A 12682-nucleotide genomic window follows, 5' to 3' on the forward strand; every position below is an offset into this window, starting at 1 on the left:
TCTTTCTTTCTTTCTCGCCCACCATTGATATGGAGACATATAGTGCAGTAAAATAGTTAAGGAACCCTGTGGAACTATTTGCCCAGCAGAGACACTGCACCCACGGGGAACAATGTGAAAACAGAAAAGATTCCATGCAACTTCAGAGGCATCACTCAACTTGGCTAGGTGTTTCCCAAATGTGTGTCTCCTTACTAGTGTATGCTACTTATAGTCTGCTCTTCCAGTAGTGCTGTGAATATATTTGTGTCTCAGATTTATGATTGGGGGAAGGAGGATTCTTTTGTTAGTACCGCCTATGTTATGCTGTTGAACCCTGAATAAAAAAAAAAAAAATCATAGCCATTCCTCCCCCTCACCCCCATCCTTACCATTAGGACTGGAAATTAAGTTTTAAAAAAAGAACCCAGGAAAAGCCTTGGAGCTCCCGTCACCTTTACATACCATTGTGTCATAAACTCCAGGTGCATTATCTCCATCCTTGCTAGGATAATTCCCTCGCTCTTGAGTACTATCCCTCACCTCACTGTCTCTTGCCCTTGACCTTCTTATCTTGACTCCTATCCTCTCAGGATTAAGTTATGATCCTTTCCTGGAATTATGGTTTATCTGTCCACCCAGCCTCCTCACACCCCTCCCCCCCCTTATGTGCCTTTGTTTCCCCTATAAGATTGTATACTTAGGTTATGTATTCTATTTGCAAACCCTAGTTAGCTAAAATATATATATATATATATATATATATAACTATATGTAACGATTATATTATAGAAAAAGAAGAAGAACACCACAACTTTTGTCAAATTTGTCCCAGATAAATTAAGTCAGGGAACTTATATAGCTATATAGTATATCTATATCTATATATTTACATATATTTATATTTATATATAATTTTTTTTAGTTAACTGGAGTGGGGACTTCTAAATTATAGTTTTAAGGTAACAGATCCAAAGAGTACATTGAACCTGACATAGTTGTACCTTGAGGGTCCAATTTTCAAATGCAAATTGGAAGAAAGTACACATGGAGAGTTGTTGTTTGTCCTTTGTTCTGAAAGAGGACCATAACATCTACAAGGTGATATCATGACTTGTAAGTGAATTGGATTTAAGTAAGGCTGGGCTGTGCAAAGTCACCAGCTTCATTCTCTCCTTTAGAACCATCTGAGTCTGGTGACAAGATATATATAGATCAGGATCACTGAAGGTGACCCCTTGGATGCAAAGGGAGATCTTGATCTTTTTAAGCTAAGTTTTTCTCGGGTCTCAGTGTGTCTGAAGCAGTGCCCACTCCAGTGATTAAGATGAGGTATGAATAGAAACAAAGATTCACCTCTTTTATCTTATTAGAAAAAAAAAAAAACCCTGGAGAAGACCCTCAGAGTTTCTGGACAAAACAGGGACAATTGCTATTTATACTTTCTATGAGCCATCCAAGCCCAAACAGTGGCTGTATAACATTCAGTTTGGGGCCTAATGTTGGTCAATCAATGACAGTCAGAGTGATCTGAGATTAAGGCATGGTTCTTAAAAGAAGTCTAGTCCGAAAGCTCTAAAGTTTCTTGTGAGGTTTCAGCAATCAAAATATATGTTTCTTTGGGTAGAGCACCTGCAGGAAGTAAGAGTATGATTCCCTATGTGGAGGAGAGGGAGGGAAGAGAGAGAGAGGAGAAATGGAGATGGGAGAGTTATTAAGAAAAAAAAAAAAAACCCAGGGGAGATATAAATACACCCAGAGCCAAATTGCCAGAAAATAAGTATGAGCTCATATCTATGTTAACAACTGAATAAGGTGGATGACAATGGCTATATTGGAAACACTTTGAATATTATTTTTATCAGAAGGAACGATACATCCTGATTGGCAAGAAGTTTAAGCACCAACTTCTTTTTAATTTAGTATTTTTTCCTAGTTATATTTTAAAACAATTTTAAACATTCATTTTAAAAACTTTGAATTCCAAATTCTCTTCCTTTCTCTTGCCTCAACCGTCCTCACTATGAATGCAAGACGTTCTAATAGTCTCTACATGTATAATCATGCAAAAATGTTCCATGATATTTATGTTATGAAAGAAAACATAGACCAAAAAACCCTCAAGAAAAATAAATTTTTTAAAAAAGTATGCTTCAATCTGCATTCAAACACGATCAGTACATTCTTTGGGACTGGATAGCATTTTTCTTCATAAGTCTTTCAGATTTGTCCTGGATCATTGTGTTTCACTAGTTATGTTCTTCACAACTGATTAACTTACAATATAAGCACCTACTGTTTTCATGCAAAAGGACAATTGACCAGAGTTTTGACAGACAATAAGTCAGGAGAGGAAAGCTGTCAAAAACCATGGAGATGAAAAGTAGTAGAGAAAGCTGCAGTTAGAAATAATAATGGAGGGTAGAAACTGCAAAGGCAGTAACTGATAGAAATTTAACTAAACAGCTGGTATGGTGGTTGCACAAGCTATTGGTCAAGATTTAGACCCAGGGGAGATATAAATACACCCAGAGCCAAATTGCCAGAAAATAAGTATGAGCTCATATCTATGTTAACAACTGAATAAGGTGGATGACAATGGCTATATTGGAAACACTTTGAATATTATTTTTATCAGAAGGAAAGATACATCCTGATTGGCAAGAAGTTTAAGCACCAACTTCTTTTTAATTTAGTATTTTTTCCTAGTTATTTTAAAACAATTTTAAACATTCATTTTTAAAACTTTGAATTCCAAATTCTCTTCCTTTCTCTTGCCTCAACCGTCCTCACTATGAATGCAAGACGTTCTAATAGTCTCTACATGTATAATCATGCAAAAATGTTCCATGATATTTATGTTGTGAAAGAAAACATAGACCAAAAAACCCTCAAGAAAAATAAATTTTTTAAAAAAGTATGCTTCAATCTGCATTCAAACACGATCAGTACATTCTTTGGGACTGGATAGCATTTTTCTTCATAAGTCTTTCAGATTTGTCCTGGATCATTGTGTTTCACTAGTTATGTTCTTCACAACTGATTAACTTACAATATAAGCACCTACTGTTTTCATGCAAAAGGACAATTGACCAGAGATTTGACAGACAATAAGTCAGGAGAGGAAAGCTGTCAAAAACCATGGAGATGAAAAGTAGTAGAGAAAGCTGCAGTTAGAAATAATAATGGAGGGTAGAAACTGCAAAGGCAGTAACTGATAGAAATTTAACTAAACAGCTGGTATGGTGATTGCACAAGCTATTGGTCAAGATTTAGAGAATCAATAAGAAAGTCTTTGAAAACTTGGATAATGGACAAGATAACATTTAGATAGAATATAAAACAATTGTACATTCTAGAAGGACATTGTGGATGCTTCATCTACTGCTTGCAGTTGATTTTCATTAATGGAAGTACTAATGATAAGGGTTTGACTTGATTTTTTTTTTTTTTTAGTAAATCTGGCCTTGGAATATTCCACCCAAGTGTACCAAGAGAGTCTTCCTTGTTTCCACAGTGGTAAAGACAGACCACCACTAGTAAGACCACTTTCCTCCCTAACAATAATTAAGCTAGTTCCAACAATAATTGTGGGACTCATTTAGTAACATTTTCTAATTGAATCTGGCAATCAGTAGATTCCCCAACTCTGTGACAGGAGGCGCAGCATGTCAGTACTTTTTGAGTTCTAACTTCTGCTACAATCCATTGATGGTCATGAATCCTTTCTGAGGTTTACTCTATATTCCTTTCATAGAATCACAAAATCTCAGAGTTGAAAGGGACTTCAAGGTCACTGTATTCCAACCAGGATTTGGAATCCCTCTTCAATCCCCTCTTTAATAATCTAATAAATGGCTGCTTAGCATTTACTTGAAGAATTCAAATGAAGAAAAATGAACTAACTACTAATAGTAATTCTACTTTTGGAAGATTCTATTTGTTAGGAAGCTTTTGTTTATATGGTGGCAAAGTCAGTTTTTGTACCTTTTACCCATTGCTCCTAATTGTGACTTGTAGAGCCATATGATACAAATCTTCCCTCTGTCAGGCATTCAGGTACTTGGATAAAACTCTCATTCTTCCAAATATCAGCATTTTCTTCAGCTGTTCCTTTCATGGAATAATTTTGAGACCCTTTACTATCCTGGATACTACCATTAAATGTTTTCAAATTTGTATTTGTCATTTTGGTGAGAGCAGAATACAAAAGGGCTGTTACCTTCCTTCTTTTGGACTTATTCTCTTGATGCAGAGTTATTGAAGGCCTTTTAACACCAGCTTTTTTGGCTGGATGGATTTGTTATCTACACAACCCACTAGATTTTTTCCCCCACAGGTACTGTGACAGAACCATGTCTCTTCCTTCTTGTATATGTTAAATTTGTTTATTTATTTTTTTTTTTGTCACTTCAAGGATAACTAGAAGATTTCATTTTATTTGATTGGCGCCTAAAAGACTATTGAGATCTCTCAGTTTCTCAGATTGAACACACAGTATATTAACTCTCTTTCCTAGTGTTAGGTCCTCTGTCAACCTGATAAATTTGCTTTCTATGATTTGGCCCAAATCTGTGTCATTTAAATTCTTATTAGACATCTATAAGCTAAAGTTGAGTTATAGATTCTTGGGTGGATTTGTTCAAATAGATCATACCTTTTTACTTTGTTTTATAACCAGGACAGAATGAGAAGTATCATAATTTGCTGAAATCTAGGTAAAATATATCCAGAGCCCTTGATCCATCAATCCAGCTTACCTTGTGAGTAAAAGGAAATTAAATTAGTTTGGCATGACCATCTGTTCTAGTTTAATAAGGTCATCTTTTCTTAATAAAGCTCACTGGAATATAGTCAGTCTGGTCCTAATCTTTGAAATCATCAAGGGTATGTAGAAACTTTAGAATTATCTTCCTACTTATCTTTAATTTCTAGTTTCTTTTAGCTACATTTGTTCTATTCTTTCTACTCCAAAATCCAAATCATTCTTGGCAGAGAAAACCAAAGCCAAAGTTTTCTTTTGTCTATTATCCATCATCCTTATTAAATTAACCCAAGAAGCAGTTCTGTTCCTTCTTGGGTCTTCCTTTTCTCTCCAATAGAATTTAAAACAACACTTTTTTTGGCTTTTAGTTTTCCTTGTCAATCTTAGCTCATTCTGAGTTTTTGCACTGGGAAAACTATTCTTATAGGACAGTGTCTCATTCAAATTAAGACAGTATTGTTGCATGGGGAATATTTTGCAGAACTTTTTTTTTGGATCAGAGAGCATATGAATAAAGTTATTAAATTAAAGTATAAAGTGCTTATACTGCACTAAGTAATGTGCTAAATGCTGAAAAAGAGTAATGTGAGGGAATTGGAAAAATTGGGGAATTGAGTGAATCACACTGACTCTATCTTGTAACTCAATTCTGAAGAAAGTTTAGTTTCTATTTAATTATGAGTTTAGTATAATATCTGTCTTGTGGAAAAAAAAACTTTATTTCATTGTAGAAATTAGGAGAAATTTTTATTGTACTATTTGAATCCAGCCTTGAATAGATGAGAAATTGGACTACCTCTACCTTAAGTTTAGAGATCTTAAGTAAGGGCTTTTATTTATATTGACCAGAATCTTAATCAAACCCAAATCTAAAGATTGATGTGAGGAGTTTTCTTACAATTGTAAATTTTAAACAACACAAGTGTCTTATTTGAAAACTGGCCTTGTATTGATCAGTTATTCTTTCCATGTTTCGTGACACTTTCCATGTTTCCAAGTATCTACAGATACTTGGAGAGGAGTGGGACACCTCTTTCTGAATTCATGGAATTGCATCTGTTTGCTTTCCCTTTACCCACTTAGAAAGTCTCTAATCTTTTATCCAATTAAAAATCATGTTACTTAATGTATTCTGGTTAATTGTTTCCCTTTAATTAATTGGCCTTATTTGATTAATTGTTTTTAATATATAAAAGTCTGTCTCCCATTGTGTTAGGGGTCCAGCCCTAAGGCCTGGTCCTAATTTATTATTATTATACATTGTTTAATAAATTGAAATGTTTGGAAACTTGAATCTTTATTTACTCAGTAATTTCATCTTTCACTAAGTTGAACTTTTCACAAGAGGAACTTTTATGGAAAGGAAGATACAAAGGCTTTAAATGCCAGAATAAAGCATTTAAATTTGTATTTTATCTTGGCAATAGATTGCCACAGAAATTTTCAAGTATGGAATGAGATGACCAAATTCATGCTTTATGAATATTAATTTTACAGTTACATGGAAAATGGGTTTGAGAAGAGAAAAATTGGAAGTAGGGATAGTAATTAGGAGGGTATTACACTAATGCAAGGAAGCAGAGATAAGGATTTTATAATCTTTATGGGGAATCATTAAAATTGCCCTTTGTTAGTTATTTGATTTCTTCCAATAGAATTGACATTTTGCCATGCTGAGGAAATTGAGTTATATCAGACAGGGGAAAGGGCCAAAACTAAGATCCTCCATGGAATATATTCTTCCTCTGAGTCCCCAAAGTTCAAAATTATAGACTATTAGCAAGAACTCTCTGGCTGCTGGTAATTGCTGGGAGGGTGCCCATGATGAGATACAAATAATAATATATCCCTGTCTCAAACCACATGGAGCTTCATTAAACAAAAGTAAAATATTGAATCTTTATAGAAACCATATGGGCAGACATTGCATTGCTATATCCCAGGCTATGTTAACACCTTGCACTCCAAAGAAGAAAGAAGCTTTATAACTGGAAGGCCATATTGATAATGCTGCTAAAATGATAGTACTAAACGCATACTATTACTAAGTTACACACTTTGCTAAGTGGCAAGAGAATTAATAATATTTTAATTTATATTTTTTGCTTCTTATACAATTCTTCTTGCTATATGTATGCCAGCAGAATTTTGTCATCACACAGTGTATTTTTATTATTGTACTGTGTAGTATGTTATTTTTAAATGTTTAAATACTCACACAAAGATGTCAGTTCCTTCCTTTCTTCTTTCTATCTCCCTTTTTCTTTCTTTTTCTTTTCTTCTGATTTCCTTTCTGACAAATAACTCTTTGGATTAAATTGGAAGTGTTGTACATAGTGGGATGTTTACTTCTTTAGATGTCTCTTGTTGTTGGTTTCATAGCAACCAGTTGAAACAGGAGGGAATAGGAAACTCTTCAATTCCCAACCTTGTCTCATGCTTTCTCTAAGTCATGACTTGTATCCACAGAGAATGTAATGGGGAATTAATTAAATTCAAAGAGCAATAGTCAATAATGACATAAAAAATTTATGATTTGGGAGAGACTTGGTGGCAGTAAATGGCTTAAAATGCCATTTAACTTCTGCCAACAAATCAATGGAACCCCAAGAATTGCCTGAGATACACTGTGAAGAAATTTGGAACTTTTGGAGAATCTGTATATTAAAAAGTGGAAGAAAGGAGGCATTTTTGAAAAGAAGCAATAGCTTCTTTTTTGTTGGCAGTATGGTGAAGTCTATTATGGTGAGACCCCTTTTCAGTATGGTGCTTTTAATTGCATACAATAAAATTATATAAGATTATAAAGGAAAACAATCATATTGAAATATAGTTCTCTATCTCTCTGTCTCTCTTCCTCTAAATTAATGGGTCCCAGATTAAGAAACTCTGGCCTTGAGAAATTGGTTGTAGGGATAGACTTCCAGGAATAGAAATTACCTATGGTTTTCTCTCAGTCCAAAAAAATCTTTCCTCTTAGTGACAGAAATTTTTCACTTAATTTTCTTAGCTTGCTTGAAATTCTTCCACTAGGAGATTCCTTTGGTTTAATAAGTATCCTTGTAAAAAAAAAATGCAAGTACCACTAATGGGACTAAAAAGTCATAAATATTCAAATATGAACAAATATTCCAATATGAACTTGTTCAATGAGATTGTTTTTGTTAGCGAGATTAACTTGAGGGAATGGAAATTTTGATTTGTGGATCTTGATTTCTCACCCTCTCTCCAGGACAAACACTAGAAGAGAAGTAGAGTAATTGAGATCCTAAAGGCACAGGGTAAAGCATGATCTGGACTCTGGCCATGTCTCATTTCTATTTATCTCTGACCCACAAGACCACTGGGAGGACTAAGGGGAATGAGCTTGTGTATCCCTAATAGAATGAAAGCCTGTGTAGACATGCTTATCTCTAAATCTGGCATTGTACAACGTCTTTGTCCTGATCTCACCAGCACTTACTGACTTCTCTTTCTGCCATGACTCTTCCTATTTCTGACTTTGGATTTTGCTTTTATCTGTTCCCACTATGTTCAGCCTTAACTAGTTTGGGTCAAAATGGTGGGCTTTCATCACATTTTAGAGCAAGTGGCTATCAGTCTTACCTCTTACCTCCCCATCTATAGCTCTACATTTCTATATCTACAAAGATGAACTATTTGTAATGCCCTTGCCCATTTACCTTGCTCCTTTGCTCCAGATTTAGATACAACATGAAAGAAGGGAGGTAGATAATTTTAAGTGTAGAATATTTGCCAGGATAGAACAGGCCTGAATTGGGGACTTAAGATGGCAATAATATCTGATGTTCCCAATAGCCTGAAGATTAAGTATTAAAAAGTGGAAAAAAGTGCAAAAAGATTGCCAAAGATAAATTGGCAAGTTCAAATTTTGTTTAGGTCTGGGTCTGCACTTAGCAAAGAAGAGAGAGAAGACTTTTCCCTAAGTCAACAAACATTAATTAAGCTGCTACCATGCATCAAGCATGGTGCTAGCACTGAAATAATTCAGTTTAATTATTCAGGCTTGTTCAGCAATATCATGGGTTCAATTGACTCTAAAAATGCTAATGTGATCTTGGGCCACATTAAAGGTACAAAAAGTATTAAAAAGTAGGTAATAGTTTCACTGTTTTCTATCTCCTACATCTTCTGGAGCATTTTATTCAGTACCGGTTACAGTGTGAAAGAAGGACTTTAAGATTATCACTCTGAAACTGTGTTCCCTTTTGATCTGTGATCCTTTTTGTAGTCTCCCCCCAGATAAATTATCTTTTGAGGATGACAGAACCTTTGATTCAATTAGAAATCATGGTCAAAAAGCAATTCTTTGAAGTGTTGTTAATTCCAATAGGAGATCTGGGCTACTAATATGCATCTAGGTTGAGAACTTGGGCTTCCTGAAGCCTCAAGACTCCTTTTAATGGGCAGTTTCTAAACTCACTCCTTGCAGAAGGTCCAAAGGACCCTTATCTCCTGAGAAGGCATTTTCTTCTCAATGCCAGATTCCATTCCCCCAATAGGATTTTGTCACTATAGAAGTCAGTTTCTTAGCAAACTGGTTTCTATCCAACAATAAAGTTTCATTTTTGCCAATTAATAATTTAGGGTTTCATGAATTCTTTCATGAAGAACCTTTATGCTGATCATAAGGGGATTTTAACAACTCTCTGAGTGCCACTAACCTCATCAAGTGGATTGAGAAAGACTGAATAAACTGGTAAATGTACAGAGCAAGACAACCAGGTTGATAAAGACCTCGAATCCATGATAAAAGAACATTAGTTGAAGAAATCAGGAATGTTAGTCTGTAGAAAACACTCAGGTGGGATAAGTCTTTAAGCATTTGGAAGGCTATTATATGCAGAAAGAACATATTCTTTATGTACTCACAGGATAAAACCAGGAGCAAAAAATAGAAGTCCTAAGGAACCTAATTCAGACTTGATTTCTTAACAATTAGAACTGTCCAAAAATGGAATGGACTACCCTGAGAAGCAGTAGCTTCACTTTCATTGGTGTTTTGGAGAATCTGTATATTAAAAGGTAGAAGAAATAGCCTGAAAAGAAGAAATAGCTTAAAGTAGGGACTCTTAATCTTTTTTTTGGCAGTATGGTGAAGCCTATAGACCTCTTTGGGGGGCAAGATTCCTTTAGCATATAGGTTGGACTAGATGACCACTGAGGTTTCTTTCAACTATTGAATTCTATCATTGTGTGATGCTTCTGAAGGTTTTAAATTTTTATTTATTTGTATTTTTCAATAGTATTTTTTCAATTACATGCAAAGACAACTTGAAAGATTCATTTAAAAAATATTAGTTTCAAATTTTCTTTCTCCTTCCAGATTTTTCCTCTTCTTTACCATTTTAGGTAAACAATTTTACATAAGTTGTGTATGTATAAACCTGTAAAACATATTTCCATATTAGTTGTGCTGTGAAAGAAGAAACAGACCAAAAGAACAAGAAATGTGAAAAAAATAAAGTAAAAATAGTATGTTTCAACCTGCATTTAGAATCCATCAGTTGTTTCTTTGGAATAGAAAAAAAATCAGCAAAAGTGGTCAAAACATCAAAAAAGTACTATACCCCTGCAAAAAGAGTATCTTCTCATATAACTTCTTTCAAGTCATACTTGGATTTTTTGTGTGTGGGTTTTTTTTTTTTTTTTTGTAATATCAATCTTTTAATTGTTTTGTTACTTACATTCACTCTGGGGTCATCAGGGCCAAAACAAAGATCAAATTAACTTGACCTGGGACCTTTTGTTGGCCAATAAATGAGAAAGCCAAAATGATTTATGTTTAAACCTTGATCCTTAAGAAAGAAATTTAGTCTTCGAATTTAAGGAGAAAGAAGGAAGGAGTAAGAAAGGAAGGAAGAGAATAGGGAAGGAAAAAAGGAAGGAAGTTCTAAAGAAGTTCAGGGTCATATCCAGATCTGATTTTCAAGGAGCTACATGGGTACATAAATAAGTGATGTAAAGGACAATGAGATGAATATGAAGGGAAAATGCTATGAGGAATTTGAAGAAATAGATATTTCTTTTTGGGCACAAGTAGAAAGAGGGGGATGAACTGAGAAGAGTTCGGCAAAGGCTTTGTGGCAGGTGCTATCTCAGTTGGGTGGGTCTTGAAGGGATGGATCTACACGAATGTATGATGGTATGTGGGGAAAGAATATTCTGAGATGTAGGGGTTAATGTGAGAAAAAGCATGGAGAAAGGAAGGTAAGGGACAAGAATGTAGGCTGGTCCCCCATTCTTGGAATTCTCTCATTACTCAACCCTATTTTCTGACTTCACTGACTTCCTTCAAGTCCCATCTAAAATTTCATCTTTTACTAGAACTCTTCTGCAACTTCCCTCCTTGGGAGTAGAAACTTAAATACTTTTGCCTCTTTTTCTATCCATAGGACTTGGCTATAGTGCCTACAATCAATAACCTTAATAAAAGTTTATTGATTGATTTACTGGGAATGTTTCTATGCACAAGCAGTTTAAATTTAATGAGGGAGGCAGCATGAAAGCAAATATAGACAAAGTGAATTATCTACTGAATAAATAGGAAATAATTAATAGAGGGATGACACTAGAATTAAAAAGGGGTTGATGAAGATTTCTAGTGAAAGCTGAGATTTTAGAGGTGATTTGAAGGAAGCCAGAGATAGGAGGTAATACTCTATTTGGTAGACAATAAACAGTCACTATACTATTTCTATGTACAGGATGTAATACCATATGGATGTTTATTACTTAGTAGTGATATTGAAATGAAAATAAAGACACCAGAAGTAATAGAAATAGGACACAGATTTGAGAGAGCATAGTGGTGAACTTCTTGAAACAAACATCACAGACAATAGAGATTTACCATTTATTTATGTGGAATAACTTATGGACTCAAACTGATTGATCAACTTGTTTTTGCGTGGGACATGACTTTTCAAGTCTCAGGGGAGAGCAAGAGAAATGGGGGAACAGGATCTAAGGAATAAGGGGAGGAACCAGAAGGAGTTTGGTTGTCCAAAGATATGTTAATCAAGACAGTCTCAGTGATTTGAAGATAGCATGAATGGGTTAACAGTGGACTCAGGTTCACATAATTCTGTGCAAACAGGACAGTCTGGGAAAACTGACCTGATTGATATGATTAATAATAGGAACAGGTTGAATTTATTAATAATTCTTGAGAATAAGCTGGTTTAAAATCATAAACTGGTTTAGGATTCCCATCAATAGAAAGCAGGGCTTCTTAAACTTTTTCCATTTATGATCCCTTTTATCCCAAGAAATTTTAAATCAATCTCTATATATAGATATATAAAATAGGTATACAAATCAAACATTTACTGATAATAAATTGTAATGTTCTTGTTGGTTTTCTGGAGGTCTTTGGACCAGCCTTGTTTCGGTTCAGTAATCATCACGAGAATAGCCAGGGATAAAGTCCAAATTCTTTATTGTCTCCTTGCCTGGGGCTGGGCAGCTTTCTGGAGAGCCTTTTAGACCTGCCTTGCTCTCAGTGGGGGAAGTGCAGGAGGCCAGCCACCATCGTGGTGTGAGATGAAGTGAATGTCTCTCTCTTTGGCTCGGAGAGCTTGAGCTCCTGTCTCCAATCCTCTTGTTTTCTCTGGCTCTGGCTCTGAGCTCTCTGAGTCTCTCTGGCTCTGACTCTGGCTGAGTTTGTCCCAGCTTTATATGTTCTATTTTAATTACATTATCATAGATGTGATTCTTGTGGAACTATATTAAGTACTAAATATATGTACTGAACTAGAGAACTATTAATCATCATGCTAAACTAGATAACCATAGTCTTATCAATTCCACTGAGTTAGTGCCTTGTAAGAATCCTTGTTTCAAATACAGAATTCTGGCTCATAACAGTAAATCATAAAGAACTTTTTTTTGGCTTTTTTTTTTTCTGAGGCAATT

This window comes from Antechinus flavipes, chromosome 3 (assembly GCF_016432865.1).
Source record: "Antechinus flavipes isolate AdamAnt ecotype Samford, QLD, Australia chromosome 3, AdamAnt_v2, whole genome shotgun sequence".
NCBI lineage: Eukaryota > Metazoa > Chordata > Mammalia > Dasyuromorphia > Dasyuridae > Antechinus > Antechinus flavipes.